Raw genomic sequence first — 24,031 nt, 5'->3', positions numbered from 1 at the left:
TATGTCATCTTGTTCCACTGTCCCTTACTGGATTAGGCTAAGAATTTGTGTCGAAACAATTAAGGTCGAGACTCATTGTCTTCATTATATCGATGTACTACTGTTGAAGTATGTTGTATCTGTAAACTGCACGTATTCTATGATCCGTTTTTACATTCTTCTGGATGAAAAATCTGAGAGGAAAAAACCTCAACCTTAACCTTCGCCAGAGGCCGACCAAGTTGGCACGTTGTGGAAAAAATAAAGCCTCTTAAAAGTTCTTCCTGTCACGAGTGTGTTTATTTCCTAACTTCGGCAGGAGACTGAAGCAAAACTCTGACCATTTCTACACGGCGTGACAGAGCAGCAGTGCACTCCATTGCTCCACACCGCGAGGACAAAATAAAGGAAACCTTAAGCATAATTTTTAGGCAAAGTTCCTATAGATTGGAGGTGTGTAAATGTCTCTTCAGTTGACGAACGTATATAGAAATCGTGAAATGGATTTCTACAAACATTCTGTTAAGTTTAGTGAGGGAATCATGGAATGTAGTATGTTCAATGAAAGGTTTTACTTGGGATTTTTTTAAATAAGTAAATAAACATTAATTTACACGTGGAGTAAGCTGATTTATTGAACTTGTAAAAATAAAGAGCTAAAGTTGTTCCCTTCTATTTAGTGCATTCATTTTACGAATTAGTTTGCAGCTGACGTTTCGAAGCCCTTTTTGGAATTCTGTTATCAGCCCAATTTGACCGAAATCCTCTAAATCTTAGCTTCCAAACTATTATTTGAGAAGATGGCTACAAGAAAAAGAGATTTACATCAAATTTTGCTGCTGAAGAAATTCGCAGTTGCTTTTTTTAGAGGTTATATAATATTGTACAAATTCATATAACGTTATACTTGTAGTACGATACTAATGCATTAGTTTAGTACATAGTCTTATAAGAAAACGTTTTGTCCAAATAGCATCACCTATAGTATGTTATATAGTCCTCCCAGGCAGCACTCTGGATATAATTATTGCTCTCGCACACCGGATGGAAAATATCTGAAATCGAGTCACATCAATGATGCGAGGAATTTTTAAGGACTTTTTCACATCGAGCTGAGCTAGTCGGTCTCTAGCGACGCTTACTTCTTTTATTTTTTCACGGAAACTCGAGTTTTTCGCCCCATAAGTTTAGTTTGGTGTTAAACACGGGCCTAATCTCACATCACAACAAGTCGTTGCGAATCAGTTCACAACCATTTGTTTTATTCTTAAACTTCGATTGAATAACACTTTCCAAATCAGGAAAAGTGTGCTGTTATTTATTCTCATAGGAAGGCACCTTCTAGAACTCTCATTTAAGGGATTATTGCTTCTTTATTGGCGGGTGACTAGGCACCATATTTTATTTTAAGCCTTGAGGAAAACCTAGCTGTAATTTATTTCCACAATATGAGAGACGCCAAATGCCACCTCCTTGTCTGTTAAGATAACGTCCTAATGATTTATCGACTACTTTGTAGTAACAGTCGGTAAATTTTAACATAAAATTCAAACATCAACACCGAAATGAAACTTATTTCGGTGTTAATTACAAATTCTGAAATAAGAGACAGATCTCAGGCATTTTTTTAGTGGCGTGGTGCGCAGGTAAATCAGTAACTGGAAATTAGTGAGAAAATAAGCACCCCATCTTGCGTAGAGGGTAATCTGTATTTAATATCTTAAAGGGGTTACAGATTATTCTCAGACTTTTCGTGGTACTTCTTGTGCCACTTCTTCAGTGAATGCCTGAAATGCTACTCCAACTGCACCATTTCTCTCACTTATCTAGATCTTGGTATGGTACGTATTAAGTATGGTATGGGAAGCTGATAGTGCAACAGGGGTCCGAGTAGTGTGTATACGGGGGCATTGTCGAGACCACGTCATGTCACGGAGCTGCGTATATTCTTGCCACGTGTATGTCATATCCAAAGTTTCATTACTTCATACAACATGTCTTCACCACCTTTTCCTACTACTGAATTCATCATGAGTTATCGAATTAATAGAACAAATTTATCTGCGAAAAGATCTAATCATTCCAAACACTTCCTTGTTCAGTTCACAGATATACGTGGTCTCAGTTCCAATCTCAATGCTACCCATTTCCACTTACACCCTGCCAAACCATATGTACTTTTTCTGAGAGAAACCCAATTATCGATTGATTCAATCACTGCTTATCTCAGTTGTCAAAGCAGTCCATGCTACAACCAGTCAACATCATTTACTGTCCAACTTCAAACTCACAGAACTAACTTTTTCCTCATTTATTCATTCAACTTCCCTTTTCTGGAACAACCGTCCTTTGTACGTAGTTCCTGAAAATTACAATCTACAGAAATTCAAGTCAAATATCAACAAGTATCTTCTTTCATCTTCCGAACTTTCAGCCCATGCACGGTACTAAGTACTATAGGTTCTAATAACTCTTGTGTTTGGGGTTTTCTTAAAAAAGTTCAGTCGTATTCGTTAGATTAATTTGAATTAAATATTCTTTAAAAAACTCAAAACGTTAATAGAAGCAGTTTAGACATTGTCCATCCTTCTTTCTTCTATAAACTATGAAAAGAATTCCATGTTTATGTCTAGGACAATGTTGGAATTGTTAAGCAAATCATTTTTGCTACTTAAGTGAGTTATTTGGTGATTTTTAAAAAATCTTCGTGTAGATTATGTATTTAATGGAAACAAAAAATATCCAATAATAGAGAAAGGCGGTTGACTTCTTTTTTATCCAACAGAACGAGTGATAGATGCATCTTTCTGCCTTGTGTAAAAAAAGGAATGTTCAAGCCGGAAGTGTTCTTTGTATTTAATGAAAGTGGGATAGAAACTGTTGTGTGCGTGCGTTACTGTCCGGGATTAATTACCACATTTTATAACGTCCTAATAATCCTTGCGTTATCTAGAGAGGCAGATAGATAGTGAAACTGGTAAGTTTTATTGCAGATCTTCTCCCTATGTAAATGTTTCTCCATTCGAAGGAGAAAGCACTTTGTTTGCCGAACCATAATACGAGTGGTCATATTTCAAAAGCTTATTACCGAGATTATCGCTGTCAGGAGAAATAGCTCTTGTTTCACCAAATGGGGGAATCTTCGATAATGGAACCTGTTTTTATGCGATCACGCACTATCAGAGAATTCTAACTGGTGGCCATTAAAATGCTCGCGAAATGGTAAATCTGGCGCGAAAACACGTTCTGTATTATAGTAGTTAAATCGAAACTTGGGGTCTAGTTATCCAAGTAGCCGGATTAGTTTCTCGAAATCGTCGCTGTTTGCAGAAGAGGAATCTTTATATTCATCTATTGCAAGACTTCATTTATTCGGGAAAAATAAAGAGAAAACTGTTTAAGGAATGTTGGAGTGTGTAATGGAGAACGTTGCCCACTAGCTAATTCTCTAACTCGAAGTGATGTTACGGTTCGGTGGTGCAGGTATCTTAGCGTAACGTTTGCACTGTCGAGAAATCCATAGTTGGCATATCATTTCCCTAATTTCTAATTCACTTGATAAAGTCCTATAAATCTCATTCCTGAATATTGCAGATGTTCAATTTGCGAGGGATAAGGTGCATATTTCAATCATAAGCATCCAAGTATTTTCTTTTACAAGTAACGAAACGTTGTGAGAAGTAAAAAAAATAGTAATAAATTACCATTTAATGCTGACTTGCTTGTGAGTCCTGATAAATGGATGTTTTCAACCAAAATATAAGTACACTATATTGCTAAAAGTATCTGGATGCCGCTGGGATTTGTAAAAAATGAACCACAATCGCTATCCACGCGTCCGAAATGGGCATAAAAGCAACAAGTTCTTGCTAGAAGTTAGCAGATCAATCAACGAATACAGTAGACGAGTTGAGGCTTTGAGTTTAGCGACTTCCAAACAGGGAGTCATACGTGGATGCCAACTATTAGTTGGGTGTCAATTAGCCATCAGTTTTTTCAAGCCATTGTGGCAAAGCTGCGACACCCGAGATCAACGGTGGCTGACGTAATCTCGAAATGGAAACATTATGGTGCTACTAGAGTCGGGAAACATCAGGTGGACCTCACAAATTGACGGACAGAGACCGTTTGATTCTCAAAAGGGTTGTACATAAAACCCTCATCGAATATTGTCAAGGAGTTGGAAGCCCTCAGAAAACTAATATATGTACAAAGACGATACATAAGGAACTATATCATCGGATTTTATAGAAGAGTTGCATCACACACGAACCAAACATTGCAGTGCACAATGCACACCATCGATTTGTCCGTTGCTCGACCCATCGCAATTGGCTCCTTGAATGTTGAAAAGCTGTGTTATGGAGTGGCGAATCAATGTACATGTTATGGGATCTGGTTACCGTGTTGTTGACATTGTCGATGCATGGAGAACGTTATTTACAAAAGTGTGTCGTTCTAACTGTGACGACATTGGGCGTGCAAATGCTTCATTGGTCTGCCCAGAACGCCGACTTAAATTCCAAAGAAAACCTTTTGGAATGAACTGGAACGTCGGCTTCGGATCAGGCCAACGTTCTAGCAACCAGTAACTGAGTTTTATCGCTGCATTGAAGGAGGAATGGAGCCAAACAGTGCCTTTCTGTTATCAAATTTTGGTTCGGAGCTCACAGACGAAATGTTGTCGTCGAGTGGTTAATCCCGCAAGGAGTACGTTCTGTTGTTGCAATAAAAATAGAGAGAAATACAACGAATACGACATTCTTGATATTATGTTGAAGTACGTGTTATGGGAACTCCTCTGTCTACAGCAAAAAAGTAAACTCGGTAAAAAATATGCGATAAAACATATTAGTGCAAGAGCTTAAGGTTCTTTTGACTTTTGTAAGCAAATATAAAAAATATCAGTAATTTAAGAATTTGCTTAATTTTTTTTCGAAAAAGAATATTTTATATATATAGAAAGCAAATGTTTAAAATATATATTTTACTACTATATATTCTACTACTGTAAACCTTCCCTTTGAACCTCATTTGCTAGACTTGAATTAACGACATCGTCCAGTGAATTGGATGTGACTGCTCCAGTCTGATAGTATTTTCCATAAATTAAAATAATTTCATAGTAAAGAGAAATTCCAGGGAACCAGATCGTGACTTTCCTCACGATCATCATCTATCCGCCTGCTGAGTGTGCCCTATGTCAGCAGGGAGTCATATGAACTTCCAGCTAGAGTGCTCGACAGCTGACAGATACCGAATAAGCTTTAGTAGGGTTTCCACTACCACTATACGAAACAATAAAACTGCACTTATTGTGTGAAGTCTCCTCCACAAAATAAGTGCAGTAAAACATGAATTACAAGATTTAATGTTTTAATTTCACAGTAAAGCACTTTTTATAACGTTCTGGCAACTTTATAAACTAGCCATTTTCTTTTGAGTTTAAACGACAATCGAATTTAGGAGACAGACCTCAACCACGTATAGTCCATTAAATCGAGGTTTTATTGTATTTCAGATTTATTTTGCTTATAGTTCTCTTGCTGTACAGCAAATAAAAATACTACTTATAAATTCAAGACGTACGCTATTTTTAATAGGGTTAAAGATTTAACATAATAATGTATGATACTGAAGATAATTGATGTTTTTATGTATTCATTGAAGAGAGAGAGGTTATGGTGTAATTTGTAAATATTAATTAACAAGTGAAATACAATTTTTTTAAATGATGAATTATAGTTCAGCTTATTGGTCAACCATCTGGAGTACAGTACAGTACAATACAATACCTTCCAACAGAATTCCAAATAACCAGCTAAGAAATGTAGCATTTCTGGATTCCGATTTTGGAATACCATCTTCTGGCCAATTGATTAGCAGCAAGTTCCAATGAGAATGATTGGAGTTTTTGTTTTCAAATAGCTGATGATACTGTTGATTTATGTATCCGAATCATGGCTAATTTTTTGAATATCGTTAATGGATTTTGAATTAATGAAAAGGCTTTAAATCAGATAATTCAATCTGGCTTTAAACAAGCCAAGATATTTGAATTAAGTTGCAGGAATAGGTGTAGAAAGGCTGCAGTCAAAGCCCCCCCCCCCCTCATTAATGAATTTTGAATACCCAGGCTCTTTAACGACCCTACCAAAATGTCTTCCTATATGTTGGTTGACCTAGTTGTGTATTAGTTTGACCCCTGCGTAACATTGTGCCTTGTCCTGAAACACAATTTGAAAGTGCAGAGTGGTGTCATCTCAGTTTGTTGTCGTAGGGCGACCCTTAGGACAAAGATGCATGTTGATAGGTGGGTTAGCAGAGATTGCGTCAGTTCTAAAGAACAAATAAACTGGCCTGTAAAAGAGATGAACCAAACCAGGAAGCTGACAGTGACATAATACTGCTAAAATTTAGCCATTAGAAGTCTAACACATGACATAAACGATAGCTGTATTGTTTATATGCTAAATTTCTTTTATATCTTTTTTTTTGTTTTCATATTCTAAGTAGTTTTAAATAATAATAATAATAAAACAGCCTTTTATACTGCCTCTTTAACAGTAATTCTAACTGTGAAAAACTGCCAGAAACCAGACAGATCACAACCGATATATATATTAATTGATATGAGATTTTCAAGGGCATTTTTTGTAATAAGCCTAAAAACGAAGAATACATTTATCGAAGAAACAAAAAAAATAAGAAGGAGTTTTAATTCGTTTCGAGTATAATCGAGTCAATTTTTAAGGCACTGTATATTAAAGATAACATTTTGTGAGAGTCTCAAGTAATCAAAGGGTGCACTACAGATTTCCTTTGGTTGCTCTAGCTTCTTCCATGATTGTATGACAGTAGAAAGACCTGAAAGCTAATGGCATGTGTTTTCCAGACTTTGAAATGTTTCTTGTACCTTACTTTATAAGCCGAGCATTTCTTCTAGAAATGCTTTAATGTACTACCAGGAATACATCAGTGAAAATTGTTTCTTTTTTTTTTTCTTTTGAGAGGGAGAGAGAGAGAGAGAAAATGCTATCGATCAGCTGTTCTTATTCCATTTCAGGTATTTTCTTTTGGTCTCTTTAGCTTCTTCCATGTCGTCTCTGGGCTGTATTTAATCGATTGCGTAGTGCAGAAGGTTTCTTATCAACATTATCTTCCACGTCTTAGGAGCTATTTTATCCAGGTGCCAAAATTCTCTAGTTCTTTCTTTATAATAAAGCACTACGTATATTTTATTCCTTTTTTTTTGGTATTAGGGTTAACCACTCGACGTTATTATGAGTATCCAATAAAATGCAACCATATAATTCTATATAGATATGGAGTGACTGTCTTTTATCCGACAAATAATGGAAATACTTCTTTGCATTTCTCCATATTTTATTTGCTCACATCTTCATATGACAAAAAACTTTCTTGGAGCAAACTATAATTAAAGTTACAGTGGGTGGGTATATAAAGCCCTGTTTGTTTTAGAAGGCGGGATAGAGCTGCTTTTTCCATGAAATCCTTGCATGATTCCGGAGGATGCAACATGGCGTAGAGTCGTTTTTTGACACTGAACGTCAACTTCTCTCCAAAATGAGATTTGATGTACTAAACTGTCATACATATTATGATTATATTTAGTATACTTCGTAGAATATAAGTGAAATAAATATAAAATGATGGATTATGATTGTTATTGTCGGTTTTAAGGTATTTCAGGCCACATTGCGTCAGTGTATTAATGTGAAAGTTGTACAAGTGTGTATTCACAGGCAGATTTGCATGTTGAGTGGCTTGGAAAAACTCTCTGGGAAAACCCTATTCTCTCCGCCTGATGCCCGCTAACTATATCTCATGTTATACCTTTTAGAATTCGTTTTTTCTCCGATGGAGTTCCGACTGGAACCTCTCCATACAGTGGAGAGGTTCCAGTCGCCTCTCCTGGTGGCGAACTATACTGTCGCAGACAATGTGGATATGAGGGGATGATACGTATTTAACTACTGTGAAAACAGGTATGTGGATTACAATGAACGTTGTCATTAAAAGGGAATCTGAGAAGCACTGGTACTCAAAATAAATAAATAAATGCACGCTGAACGGCATTAGGATATCGTGACGAAGGATAAATTTCCTTATTATTGGAGACGGATATTGAGAAATGACAGTTCGCACGGCATCCTTAAACTCGAATCATGAAACATTGGGTAAGTGGAGCTGATGGTTTCAGTGCCATGTTTTATCGGAAAATTTTGTATGAAAATTTTCCGATAAAACATGGCCTAAACAGGGGAGCAGAATGTACATATTAGCTTCGTTTATGTTGGGGGAGGGGGGAAGCTTTGCTTTAAAGATCTGTTAAGATTTTAAATTTCCGATAAATTCGTGTCTTGAAATGTTTTCATAAAATTTCAAGAGATTTTGATACCTGAATGGTCTGATTTTTTTTTTTTTGTTTTGTTATATGTGATTAGTTCTAACTTTTTTGAAATTTTTTTACTCCTTTACTTTCTTTTAGAAGATATTAATAACGAAATATGAATGGTTCCGTGCACTCCAGTTGAGGATCTCCGACAGACCCTCATTTGAGCTACTTACAAACAAACGAGCACCGTAAAATAGCAAATACCCTAGTATACACACGTGATTGATCGGTTTAAATGAAAGTTCATCTTCACTCGATAATTAAGTGTTAACGTTCAAAAAGGGGGAAAAAATCTCGAGGCTACTCTAGTCAGTTAGTAATTAAAATAAATTATTATAAATATATAGTTAATTGAATTAATTAAATCTTTATATTTAAATATTAATCATAATTGGCACCGTTTTAACTTCATTCTTTTATGATTAGTTTTTTTTTCCAATATAGTTGCTTTATTTAATGCGCGAAAAGCATTTTTCTGTATAATTTAAGCCTAAAATGAACACACGGATTCTCTGATGTAGAAGATGGATCCGTACATGAACTGCTGAACTGAAAACCGACATTTATTTTGCAGCAACTGAGCTAGTAAGAATGATAGCAACCAGAAATTTCCCCGAAGCAGAAAGGAGTGTTAGATGAAGATTAAGCGACTGGTGTCTGAGGAAAGATATCAAACATGAATTCATGGACACAACACATGTTCTGCAAAGCACTGACCCAGTCGTAAACACATGAATCAAATGACTGACATGCCTGTTAAGGATGGTCGTTTTCAACGCCCTTCTTTTTATTAAGTTAAATGACATAAAACCTCTCCAGGCCTTCTCCAAAATTGTAGTAAAAATGTTTAGCCGTTCACTTGGGTTTTAAAATTTCCTACTCAGCCTGCAGCGCTCGTATTGTTCGATATTTATTGAGATGCGCATTCGTCTTGTTTATGGTATATGGACAAGACCTTTCAACATTCTCCTATAATTAATTTTACTCTCTTGTAAATGCCTTTAAACATTTGTTCACGAGTTTCTTTTCTATTTTATTTAATTATACTGAAACATTATTGTATGGAGCTTACTTTGTTTATAATAAATCAAATATAAGTGGCTTAATCCCATTGTTCTGAGCAAAATAGTCTTTGGACAATATAGCACCGGCCATTGCCTTCCACTACAGTATAAAGTTAATCAATGAGTGCCGTCACTGACTGAACAGCATAGTTTAGATCACGAAAATCTATTCTTTGCTATTTTATTAAATAAACAAAAGCTCCTGTAATCAATAATATCGAAAATATTCAGCAGAAGTTAAGGTATCACAATTCAATTTCTTATAATCAAAATACTCTTTGCACAACCATTTTTAGTGGAACTATTCTCGAAAGCAACTCAGTTATACATCCTTGAGTTAGACCAGTTGATATCCTCTTGCTTTCTCAATGCCAACTTGAAATGGATTATAGTTAATGTAGGGCATCCTCTTTATTTGTTAGTGAGCAGTCAGAAAATACCAAGGAGGCATTTATTTAATCAACGTATACTGTCAGTTCAGTTTTCTTCCCTACAATCCAAGTAAATAAACCACAGTAAATACGACAATGCTAATTTTATATTTTTGTGTTTAGTTGGCAGAGATTACATTACTGAAAAGTAAACAAATGCGTTTTTTGAGTGTTTAGCTTAAAGATATTCGCAAATTACATTGGCGAAGATACTCCAAATGATTGTTGGGAAAATGTATCGAAATTCGGCGCTGCTTTATTGGGCCTGTCAGAAACTTCCTAAGATTTTCTAAATAATAATCATTTATCGCGGTAGAGCATACATCTACCAGACAGACTCGATCACTCATGTCAGGTTCGTAAGAGACGTGATGCATTACCTAACTCAGAACTCGAGGAGAACATGCCAGTTACGCCTGACACTCTACTGAATCACCTGGTGACACAAGACTGCATTACACATGTTCCTTCCCCTCTATACTGCGCTCCCCAGTTTTATAATTAAAACACTATTACAATGAGATATATGTACATCTCAGCACAATAGAATTTTAAGCGATAATCTGTGAGTTGTAATTCAAATTAAAATCGCGAATTTAAGGATCAAATTTACTCTAAGTTGAGGAATGTCTTAATATAGGCGTTCCAACCTTCTTTTTTAAATTGAATACTGCTGTTTAAAAATAAATTTTTGTTCCTTCATTTGTTTTCTGTCAAGTGCTATTTTTCTCCTGCATACTACACTGAGTGGACAGAAATCGTGGGATACCTACCTAGTAGCGTGCAGGCCCACCTTTCGCCCAGATAAGGGCAGTCACACGGCGAGGAATTGAGTCCACTAGTTCACGGAAGCGTTCCACAGTTATTTTCACTAATGCTTGCTGCACCGTTGTCCATAATTCCGTCGCATTCCTGGGTGGAGGATCCAAAGCTCTAACGGACCTTTCCACAGCATCCCAAAGATACTCCATAGGGATCATGTACAGTGAACTGGGAGGCCGTTCCATTCCATGGGGATAAAATCTGTGGAATGCTCTTCGAACCATTCTGTGGGGATGAGCATTGTCCTGCTGGAAGAGTCCATTGTCCTGTGAGTGCACGATGACCATGAGAGGATTCAGATGGTCTGCAAGGATGGACACGTAACCTGGACAGTTCAGGAGATGCGTCTAGATGTACCAGAGGTCCAAGCTTGTGCCAGTTGAACACGTCCCAGACCATTACCGACCGTCCACCTGCCTGAACAGTTCCTTGTTGACATGACTGGTGCATAGCATCGTGTGGTTTCCGCCAGATACGCACCCACCCGACCGCTGGAAATAACTGGAAATGAGTCTCATCGGACCAGGAGACCCGTCTCCAATCATCCAAGGTCCAGTGCTGATGTTCTTTCGCCCAGTTGAGGCGTAGAGTCCTGTGTCGTGGTGTCAGCAATGGGACTCTGGTGGTTCGGCGGCTCCCATAACCTATTGCAGCTAATGATCGCCTGATGGTCTTGGTAGAGACGTTTCTGGCACCTCCCTCGTTGAAGTCAACAAGGTACAAGGTATTCGTGTAATGATTGCGGCCTCCAGGGTTTCCCCTATATACCGCTGTATCTTCTGTAGTTTATTTATAGCCGGCAAGTGTGTATAAATGTATGTGTGTATGTTTTAGTGTAGGTTCTGATGGGTGTTGTTTGCCGGCCCTGGAGACTTTGCAGCCTGGAGGCAGGGTGGGAAGCCACCTGCGTCCAGACTCCCGTACCTTGCCACGAGGAGGCGCTCCAGGGGTTAGTAACCGCAAAGAGGGTTTCCAACCAGTGGTAAACCCGTGAAAGTTATGGGAAGGAGAAGTAGGACAAAGAAAGAAGAGAGATATTCTCTTAAGAAAGGAGCAGAAAACGGTAGGATGAATTAACAACTAAGAACAGAGAGGAAAGTTAGGTTTTCTCCGACTGGAAGAGGAGCCCAACCTCAGCCAGCCAGAGAAAGGAAAACTCAAGAAACAGATTTAATTGTGTCTGAGACACCAAGAAAATAACTTAACTTAGCATCTAATTACAAAATTTTCCAAAAATTTACAGTGAGAAGACAAGACTTCTGAGAAGCCCAGAAGAACTTGTCTGAACAATAGTTGGTAAAAGTTTTAAACAGTTACACTAAATAACAAGCAATCTAATAACCTTCAGTGATTTTGTTAGAACTGCATGTCTAGTATCTTAACACACAATGAGGAAAACTTGAGATTTAACAAGGCTATTAACTCCGAGAGTCATAATAAAATTAAGATCACAATTACATAAAGAGGAAGTTGTAATTCTAAACAATAAATTTTTTTTTTTTTTTTTTATCCAAAATTTTGAGTTAGACAGGATGAGCTGTGTTTAGCATCTTTCGTCTTCTAAACACGGAGTTAGCGTAGTTACAAAAAGCTGAGAAGGATTCTGATGTTTCCAAAAATTTTGGGAAATCATCTAGGGTGTAAACATTAGTGTCTAACATGAGCTGGTAACGGAAATCTAAATATATGTTGCAATTTAGGACTAAATGTTCCACCGTCTCCTCAGCTCCACAATGACAAAGAGGAGAGGGGACCAGTCCAAACCTAAAAAGGCGGGAGTTAAGAAAAGAGGAAAGAAAGAAGAAAACCCGTAAGAAGAAAAGAGGAAAAAAGTCCAGGTTGAAGCCAGGAAAGATTCTTAGATTTTACAAAGACTTTAGGAAGGAAGGAGAAAGTAATTCTGCCAACGGAAGAGTCATCCCAAGAGAGCTGCCACTCATCAAGGGCTAAACTGAGCAGTCGAGAAGCTTCAAGGTCGGTAGAGTTATTATAATTATTTTCAAAAACACCAATGGAAGCAGGGGTAAGACGCCTCCTGTGAAATTTAAGAAATGCAAGGATAATTTCTAAATGAATGGGAAGGCGCCCATTCAGAACTAGCAGGGCATGAGTAGAAACAGTTCTACATGCCCTGCTCGTGGCCAAAAGGAAGGATCTTTGCGTCTGTAGAAGAATTTTAAGGATGAGAGAGTTTTGGACACGGGAACCCCACGCACCCGCACCATATGTAACAATTGGGAGGAATATACAGTTGTAGTATAAACCCAATGTTCTAGATTTGAGGTTCCAAAGAGATCCGGCAATGTGAATTAACCAGCCAGTAGTTGATTTAATTTTTTCCTTTAGGAATTTGCAGTGTGGAATGAAAGAAAGGCGATCATCAATCACCACCCCAAGGTATTTAAATTCACGTACAAGCTTGATTGTCTGGTTGAGAAGCCTCACCACAGGAGGACGATTACGATTTAACAGACCTTTTAAGAGAAGCTGCTTCGTCTTAGATACAGAAATCGAAAGTTTATGAAGTGAGCACCATATGTGTAGATCATCCAAGATGTGGTTAGCCTTTGTTTCAAGCTCAAGGCGAGAATTCCCAGGGATCAGCAGGGCAAGATCATCAGCATAGGCAATATTAACAATATCGCCATGAGGGGCATTTAGCCATCCATCAAGGACCACGTTCCAGCAGACAGGGCCAAGAACGGATCCCTGAGGACAACCCCTAGAAACCGGTCTCGAAACCGAGCAGAAGCCCGACGAGACCACAAGGTTCCTATCTTGAAAGTAGCTGGAAATAAGGCTATAGATAGGACAGGAAACCTCAGCCCTTCGGAACCTCTCCAGGACGCTCTGCCACCACAAGGTGTCAAAGGCCCCTTTAAAGTCCACGAAGAGACCGAGAACGTATTTTGAAGGAGATGTTCTAACAGTATTTAAAAGAAGATTTATAGCATCTGTAGTTGATCTGCCCTTCGTGAAGCCAAACTGGGAAGAAGAGGAGAGATTCCTAGAAACATAGCAGTCTTTAAATCTTGCAACAAGAAGTTTTTCCAGAATTTTCCCAAGAAAAGGAAGAAGAGAGATTGGCCTATAGGAGGAAGGTGAGTCAACGGGTTTAGCCGGACTCTTAATTAGCAGTTTAAGATTGGCAGTCTTCCAACGATCTGGGAAGACACCATAAAGCAAACAAGTATTCATTAAGGTAGCAATGAGACAGGGTTTAGTTTTCCAAGTGCGTTGTACGATAGAGACCTCAAGATTGTCAAGTCCAGGACTTTTGCCACAAGAGAAAGAGTTGACCACTGTATCGATTTCCTCAACGGTAAAAGGAGGTTCATTTGAGGGGCCTTCAAAGGAAAGATGTTGAAGACGAAACAGAGTCTGGTCATTACTTTCAGGAACCGAAGTATCCTGTGGAAGAAGTTCATCTAAAATCGCTTCAATAGATGCAGACCAAGTGAGAGTTTCAGAGGAATTGGGGAGTGAGATTGAATTCTGTGGGGTATGCAGATGTAATTTTGACTCAAGAACTTTGTGAGGTAGGCCCCAGGGATCGTTTTTAATAGTTTTTACAACTAATCTATCCCATGCAAGAGATTTCTCCTTCCGGATAGTGTTAAAGTAGTTGCTTCTAGCAGCTCTGTAAATTTCAAAGAGCCTATTCAGTTCTGCAGGAGGCCTATCAGACCTTTTGGCCCTATTTAGATCACGTCGAGCAGCCCTGAGAAGACGCCGAAGAGCAGTAAGACTGGCAGTCCACCACGGAACAGAGTTTATGATTCTTTTCCTCTTTACAAAGCTAAGATCAGAGGCCTTGGAAATAAGTTCAGTAATTTTCATTTCCAGAGAATTTGGATCTAAGGTAGTAGTATTTGAAATGAATTCCTCTGTAGCCAGACTGAGGAGATTAGCATCAAAAAGAGACCAATCCGCGTCCTTTGTCCTATAACGAGGGGTATCATGATTAAAACGGGAAGGAGAAGGTCTGAGTGTGGTGACCAGATCAAACGTAATGGGGTGGTGATCGCTACCAGACCAGGAAGGACGAACCAACCAGTTATTAATACCTAAGTTAAATGGACGATTAGATATTGTTATGTCAATAAACGATTGTCCCAAGGCATTTGAGAAGGTGGGGGGTTGACCTCTGGTGTTATGTACTATAAGGTTTTTAGAGATGATAAAATCTTCGAGTAACTCACCTTTGGGACAGGATGTGTTACCACCCCACATTGGAGAGTGAGCGTTTGAGTCAGAGGAGATTAAAAGTGGTAAACCCGAAAGCCTAAATAAAAGGTCCTCAAGATAATTAAGGAAAGGTTCAATAGGTTGGGAACACCTTATATAAAGAGAAACAAAAAAGAATAAGCCAAAAGATCCTTCAAGACAAGCACAAGCTGCGAATTTAGAGCATAGGCTTGAAATCTTTGTAACCGTAATCGACGGATCAGCAATGACCAGGGCCGCCCAAACCCTGGTCACCGCAGCATGACCAGCACCAGAAGATTCTGGAATAGACTGCACGATCCGAGACTGAAGTGGGAGACCTTTAACTACGCCCTTAAAGGAGTATGGCTCTTGTAAGGCCAAAACAGAAAACTTATGCAATGAAATCATTCTATATACATCATTAACAACTGCCAGACTATGCTGGCAGTTTAATTGCAATATCTTAACACTAAAATTTGCATTATTATTTTGTGTTCTATTCATAGTCAGTTCTTAATTTGGTCTGTTCCTGCGCCCTGAAAAATTCGGGACAAGTAGTATCTTTGTAGGAATGATTTGCAGGTTTCTTTCTGAGTTTGCAATTTGGACATACGGTCGGGGAGGATTTATCAGGGCACTCAGCAATTTGATGTCCCTGTCTTGCGCAGTGGCCACAAGTGTTCTCTTTAGATCTACAGTTCTTGGACGAATGTCCATATCCGAGGCACTTGAAGCATCTGGAGGAGACGACGAAGTCTTTCACGCCATGCACCGCCCATCCGATATAGACTTTGGAGTTTCCACGTAGGAGATGACGTCTAATAGTACCTGAGACCTCCACGACCCAATGCTGGGAGCCCAACAGGCGTGCATTCATCTTGAATCTCAGTTTGATGTTGTTCTTGAAGACTTCCCAAGGAATGTCTGAGTCGCTAAAGTTTTTCTTGAAAAGATCTTGAAGAAACTCCTCCTCGCTAACGTCTTTGTTGATATCGTAAATTATTACCGTTGGGTTGAGTTTCCTGGGAGTGTCCACTGAGAACTTTAGGTCCTCAAGCTTCTTACAAGACTTGAGAAAGTCTAGATCTGCTTTAGATGCGGTCTCGATGATAATGCCGCGCTCGCGAACCTTGCGAACCGCTTTAATTTTAACAGTGCTGAATTCCTCTTTAAATTTGGAAGTGATTTCCTTTTTAACCTCTTCACTCGTCTTCAGCTCAGAGGACTCCGTGGCGCGCACCAGAATGACATGTTGCGGTTTAGGTTGAGGTCCAGTAGGTGGTGTTGGAGCTAGTGAAGCCGCTTTAGCATAGGTTGGTGTTTCCGAAGGCTTAGGATCCGGGTTTAAAGGAACACCTTCAGGCAGAACCTTGGTGGCATTAAATAGCTTTAAATATTTTTGTTCCAGTATGGTAAATATTTCCATCACTTCCAGCTGTGTGGAAGCAGGGATGTTTTCCTCTTTTTTAAGAGTTTCAATTAGGCGATATTTGAGGGCATACACGATGTCGCAACACTCCATCAGCGTTCCCTCTGAGTGATCTAAAGATGTGCACTTTAGAGGCTGGTCCATCGTGAAGTCAACAGTGATTTGTGCCACTGCCGCTCTCCGGTTAACTGAAACAATTCGAGACAGGCGTCGACAGCCACGTTCACCCACCACCTTTCTCCGCCCATAGCGTTTTACACGATGAGATGTTATTCCGAAAATGGCATATTCCCGTTACACTCTTGATACTGTTGAATGGGGATAGTGCAAATTTTGTACCACCTCCACGACAGAGTGACCAATGCGTCGGGCACCCACTGTCATCCTGATTTCAAAGTCGGTTAACTCACGACGTTTATCCATACTGACATCGAATTACCATCTACGTGAATGCAATGATGCAGTGAACCTATATACCTGCCAAACGGTGGGTTTGTCTACTAGCGAGAGGGGTGACAGCATCGCGTTGCCCAGGACCATTTATCCCATGAATTCTGTTCTTTCATTGTACACCATAGTGAATTATCAAAGTTTATAATAGAAATTGAAGAGTGACAAAGTGAAATATTTGTCACTGATTGGGAACCTCTGGTTTTAACGCCTCTATTTATAAAATGATATTAGTGGTGAATTTTTTAAAATATTTATTAAAATACATCGAGTGAATTTTGTGTTTTAGAAGATGTTTCTTTCGAATAAGCTATCCAAATTCAATTTGGGTCATGTCAACTGGCAAAACTTTTTAAGTTGAGTTCATATCTTTTTGCTTGAGTGATTTTCTAACAAATACAGAATTGTTTCCTTTTAGTTTAGATTAGTTATTAGTCCTTACCAAGCAACATGAGTCAAAAAGGGCACGTCAAGCAAAAAACAAATACTATAAATATATAAAATGTATTACACCAGGCAATTTCATTCAAAAAGTGCGACCTTTCATTGTTTTCTAATTTTATTGTAATTTTTTTTCTATATCTTTAATAGTTTTTAGCTTAATTTTTAACCTTTAAAATAAGTGGATTCAAGCACAGAAGTTAAAAAGCTCCATCTAATAGCAAGAATTATGCTTGCTTGCTAAACAATTTGGTAGAAAGCTTTTCTCTATAAAACGTATGATTTTTAGTTTCAAAAGGGAAGAATGTACGTGTCGAAAATCCTTTTGTAATTCGTGAAATTTAAAAAAGAATATATATTTTGCAATTTCTAAGTGTATATATCGTGTGTGTGTGTGTGTGTGGCCAGCGAAGACTTCTTTCTTGGAATAAATAACAGATAAGACAGTTTTAGAGCCAGTTGGGTTAAGCAACAAAGTATGAACATTTTTTTTCTTGCTTGTTTGTGTGTGATACTGGTGCCTAAATGCACTACTTTATGCACTGTCGAGAGCATCGAAGTTCACGGTCGAAGAATAAAGAATAAAATTCGCAAAAGGCTTCCACTGCATCGTTTGTAAATGACGAAAAAGCAGCTGGCATTTCACTAAATACGTCGTAAGAGAACCCTGCTTCAGCAGACTATACAGCTCTCAAGTAGGTCCGCGCGAAGAATGCTCAAAATGCTCGTCTGGAATACTAAACGTCAGCTAGTGATGGTTAGTACCATTTAACTGTCAAATCATGACGGAAAGCAGTAAAGAAAAGGGCATTCAAAAAGTTATCGACTAATTCTAATGACATTATTCGAAATGGCAAAGGGGTAGTTAAGAGACAGATTTCTGATCGAAGTTCGACTGCCAGAAATCACAGAATTTAAGCACTGACAGCTCGAATTACAGCGTTCCCCTTAATTATTCCCAGTATGACGACAGTAACACTTACTGTCTTGCTAATATGTAAGAGAAGTTTCATCGGAGAAATGTATTCACGTTTATCGAACAGCGAGTCACTGGAGCAGTTGTGTGTTATGGGCTACTGTTGGAACTACATCAGAAAGCAGTAATTATTCACAGAAATTACAGAACTGGTGGTAGTCAGATAACCAGTTACGAATGAAGAATAGAACTGTACTAAGAAAGACGAATTTCTTCCAACGCAGCTCGTATACAAGAATAAGAAGCATTAGAGATATTACAAATATTGGAATATTTAAAAGTATTCACATTCAGATAGAGCGAGAATTGTTGAATTATTTCACCAGAAAAATAGAACTTGAAATTAGTTTCGTTTCTCACATATATTCCAAAATCAACGAATAAGTTTGGTTTAACAGCATTTTAAAGGAAAAAGTCTGCAATTTCCAGTGAAATTTGTTGTCACGTATGAAGTAGTGCTTGTTCAGTATCTGAATGGTGTTGGGAATTCTATTTCGGGTGAGATGCAAAGACACTAGAGCGAGTGGATGAGTTATTTCCTCAAGTATATGTAACCTTGGGACGGTTCTGATGATAATTTTTAGTGAAACGTATGTCGAATCTTTTGTCATATAAAACTTCGGAGTTTTGAACTCTGAGATTTCAGGTGGCTTATGAACCCTCGAATGGAAGTTGAGCAGCCAGTCAATAGCACTTGCCCCACTATCTAGAGACAGCTACTATTTGTAGTGTCTCTTGATAGATAGTAGTCTAATAGAAAGTAGGATCATACGCGGACCACACATTTTGTCGCTAAATATCACTTCCGACCAGCAGTTGCTAAACAAGAATCGTAGTAATCATTACAGAGTTGTAGAAATAAATCTGAGAACCCTGTTTTTGCAAAGATAGTAAACTTTTACTCGAGATAAGTAAAAAAGAGAAGCAGTCCACTTGCAGGAACTAAGTTGAACAAAATACATGGTTGAAAAAAACGAGTTAACGCTCGGAGGAACTAAGACTCGATGGGATTGTATAGACGGAAAGATGAATCAGGCTGGTCCAAAAAACACTGCAGCCGTGAATTATAACTGTAGATAACTGTTCACCCTGGGCTATACAAAATACACTATTATATCTGTCTGCATATAATGCCTCCAAGAATGTTAACTGCGCATTGGACTGAAAAGTCATCTGATCCGATGAATCCTAGTTGCATTATTCAAATAGCAGGACATGTGCAAAAAGGGATAAAGTGCGCTCCAATTTGAAGATTTTACGGCTAATCCATTAAATAATGCGTCATGACATCAGTCCCACATCATGTAAGGTTGAATCCACACAGTGGCCTCTTTCTTGAATAGAAAGAGGTCACTAGGCCAAATATACAAGTACAACGTTGCATGGCGAAGAGAATAGTAATCCTACACGACACGAAAGCGGTTTTCTTATCCACTGATCACGTTTTATGGGCATTTTTCACTTTGTGTCTGAGTTAGTCAGTGTCAGGAGAGGACTGCAAGGTTTTCGCCCTAAACTCGCGATTTTCATCCAGCAGAACAGGCAACCCGACCAGGAATATACAATTTGCTAACATAATATGCATGGGTAGATGAGATAATTCGCGTGTGGCACTAATATGGCAGTTTTATCCACTGATATTAATATTGCTTTTATGGTAAATTATTTGTTTACTTAGTTAATTGATTAAGCAATTCAAAATATTTGTTAACTGAATGAACATTGCGTTTTCTCTATAACTTTTCAGCCAAAAAAATAAAAATAAAATAAAATCAAAGAAGAAAACATCGTCCGTTTTAAGAATCAAATCCGCAAAGGGAAAAGAGGCATATCTGAAATAAATTTGTCATAAGAACCATGTTTTCAGTAGTTTGTAAGATGTGTCTTTCCGTTTAAGTTTGTTTAAAAATGAAAAGTCGGTACTTTTGTATTGAATCTAGCCAGTTATCAAAAAGATGAATTTATTTTATAGAAATCTAGAAGCAGTCTTAAAGAATTGATATTTTTGTCATATAGTAAACAAACACAGACAAAAGAGAAGATCGTGTGTGCTTTACTTCAGCAAAATAACATGAATAGAGAGATGGAAACGTCTATTTTCTTTTGAGACACAAAAGGACACCATCAGGTATTGTCTCAAGGCAGATACACAACCCATCTCTATAGGATTAAACGAGAACATCGTTTGCTCCTGGTTCAAAGACAGCCAGACAGAGTGTCCCCTAATGGGACTTGAAAGAGACGCAAGTTAATTATTGCACACATAGTCAGTAATCTCCATAGGTATAACGCAGGACCGATATGAATATTGAACAGTGTCAGTCTTTGAATGGTGTTGAAATATATTTGAAAGCTCGGAGCAGCACGGATTATGAGGAATATATTTTAGTGACAGCCAATAGTAGAAAGTGTTAAGATACATTGAGCTGAACGCTCTCAAAGCCAGAACAGTTAATGCTTATTTATCTTCTCTTTCTCTCTAGACACGAATCCCTTTGAGTAGGTTCAGTACTTTGACTTGTAGAGATAGATTTACTGCCAGGTCAGTGCAATGCAAGACACAGTAGCTAGTATGAAAGTGCAGAAAGCATGAAACTGGATTCATTTCTGTATGAATGAATCGCCATTCTACAATTTTAAGTTGTACAATTTTATATTAATACTATAAAACCGGTTAAAAACGAAAATTTAAATACAAGTCTTCACTTTGCGTTTTTAAGGATGCTATAACACTTTTTTCTTAACTTTTGATCATTACTAAAATCTCCATAGCCAGTGAAACTCTCGCATTTATTGATTTTTCTTTTCATTTTAGTGTGTTAGTACACTGAGTGGCCAATTTATTAGATACATCTGTTCTTAAAATGACTCCCCTTCAGTAACAACATCACGTGTTCGTCCCATGCGATATGAAACAGATACGTAGGGATCTGTATATGTGCCGTATAGTGCGAGATGGGCAAGACGAAAAATTTAAATGACTTTCAATGTGGTAGGGTAGTCAGTGTGGTAGTCAGCGCCAGATGCACTGGCTTTTATCTTGTCCTTTACCTAAACCATGGTTTTCTAAAAGGTATGATAAGGCTATTGAGGATACAAATATCGCAATTCAAATATGCAGCTTAATTTTCTGCCTACAAAACAGTTGTAAGTTATTAATAAATCCTAGCTAGATTTTGACATGGTAATAGTATGAAACTTGCTTCTTTTCCAAATGGTGACTTTTCGCCAAAGCCACTTGCCGCTGCTTCAACTCAAACATATTCTCATCACTGTTAATTGCTTTGCTTCTCTTGCATCTTCATCTAGAGATAATGACTTATTGGCATGCAATTTTTCCTCTAACTCTTACATCGATAACTTTGGCAACCCTCTTCCTACTATAACGAAAACATTCCGTTTAATGTCTCCCTTGGTTTTCTGATAGAACAATATTAGAACGTCGAAAAGGGTACTGATGAAATTTCTTTAATCGTTCTTGAAACTTGTGCTTCATAGTTAACTCCTGTTTGGTGTCGTTTTATTAGACTCTTATTCCACAGATAGTTTCCATCTGCGTGCATATTCCCTCATGCTCTGCCAATTCCTAAAATTTAACTTACATTACTCATCTTTGTCCAAATTCCATGGAATAGTTCAAAGACACTCAAGTAATTGTTCTCGACGTTTCTAACGCTTTTATTCGTGTTTGGCATAAAGATCTTTTAAACAAGTTTTCATCAATGGAAAGCATATGTGGTTGACTCTCCACATTTTGCAGTTGGGTAGCCAGTTTTGATAGCATAGAATCTTTGATTGCAGTATGAACTACATACAAACTTAGTTCTGTCTTCCGACTACTATCATCATAGTTACCCATTTCCTCGATATTCAAGAGATGATATCCGTTCTCCATTGATGCTTTCAGATTTTAATCTGGAAACGAAAAATTAATGCGTTGTCTGGAGTCTGGCCGTGTCTTGAAGTAATGCACACCAGAGAGTACACGTTGATCGCAAAGATGCTTCCAAGTGACACGTTGGTGACTATTTCAGATAGACTCCCTACTGGGTGGAAGTGAGACAGAGACCACTATTCTCATAACTGAGTCAACACCCCCCCCCTTAAAGTTGTTACTCTTCTTGAAATTGTTTTCGAAGCCTGCACTTAGCTCGAACTGATATTTCTGCATGTTGCGGTGTCCACAGCTAAATTTAGATTCGATCCTCGAAATTTACATGCAAAATAGTGCAAAATTGTCGGAGAACAGTGTTTTCTCTTAATTTTGCTCGCATGTGCATAGTAATCATTAACTTCATGGAAACCAGTAAAGAAGAACGATAAAATGTATCGTCTTAGAGACGCCTTACTCCTGTGTGAATTGCACAGATAATTTAAATGCACACTTCTTTAAATATATATTCGCTAGGTGTGTGTATGAGAATAATCTGCAATCTTTACCATTATCGTACGAGGAAAGATATTCTAATGAATTATCTGAAACTTTCGCTACATAATTTAATGTTGTGACTAATCTACAGATGGCGTGACCAAAGTAGACAGAATAATAGCAAGGTGTCATCTGCTTAAGTGGTGAATTGGCTGCACTTGCAGCTGCTGCTGCTGTTGCGAGAAGAGCACGTTTCCCCTCACTTCAACACGCTTATTTTTCTTCCGATTATATAAATTAGATTATTGTATGGGTGAACAGACAGCAAAAGAAGCATTTAAACTGTGATTCGTGATAAGATACGGCCACCCTGCAGAACGGATTTACATAACAAATAAATGGTGACTGCATGCATGACTTGTATTTTGTGGAAATAATTAGCAATACATTCTAGAAACACGAAAAACAAGGAATGTAAGGCAAATTTGAGACACCGGCTTCTCATTCAGCTCCCCAGGACAATAAAAAGTCAGCGGATTTAATTTGTTGTTATCACTTGTCCTGCAAAGCAACTTCTGTATTTTTACTTATATTTCATCATCGTCACAGAATTTAATTTGTGGCTTATAATATAATTCTTCAGGAATAGTGGAAGTATCACTTTACCGATTTTAATGCGATTCACTGTGTCTGTAATGAGATTTTCCCATTCTTCCAGGCTAGAAAATTAGAGAACATATCATGTTCAGTTGTCAACGACAATTCATTTATCTTTTCGGTCCCGAAAGTTTAATTACTTGTCCAGGATTTTTAAACGTTGGTAAGACAAAATGAAGTTAATATAGCCGTAGGTTTGATAAATGTAGATGCTTAGTTTCGGATTTCCACTTAAAAATCATTTAGATATCAAGAGTACGAATTTAATTTTACGTTTCATAATAATAATAAAAAATAAATAAATCAGATCGCTTATTATTAAAATTGAAGATGTCATTTTATTAGTAGACTGGAATGATTTGGAGCGAGAAAAATCAGACTGTAATCAGACAAATCAGACATTGTACTGGAACATAATTATTTACTGTAATACATATTACTCTTTAAGTTGTATATCATTAGAGATCAGAGGATAGCAATTACGAAATATTCGAGGTAGGTATACGAATAACAGGGATTCCATTAACTACTAATAACTTCTATATATATATATATACATTTGTACATCAGAAGACTGTCTAAAGTGATGTCAGGAGTGTTGTAAATAAAATGATAAAATGACTCAATTTAAACTCCTGGTTAGGACAACTAATGCTCACATAATAGGGCTAACAGAAACGTTGTGTCACCCGGAAATTTGGAATGACGAGTTCCACAACGGTATGTATAATGTATTTAGAAAAAAATAGGGAAAATATAAGTGGTGGAGGGACCATGCTTCTTAT

The sequence above is a fragment of the Mastigoproctus giganteus genome, chromosome 3 (genome assembly GCF_048544385.1).
Source record: "Mastigoproctus giganteus isolate SK-2022 chromosome 3, ASM4854438v1, whole genome shotgun sequence".
Taxonomy (NCBI): domain Eukaryota; kingdom Metazoa; phylum Arthropoda; class Arachnida; order Uropygi; family Thelyphonidae; genus Mastigoproctus; species Mastigoproctus giganteus.
The sequence above is the reverse complement of the archived record's forward strand: the minus strand, read 5'-3'. Positions refer to the sequence as shown.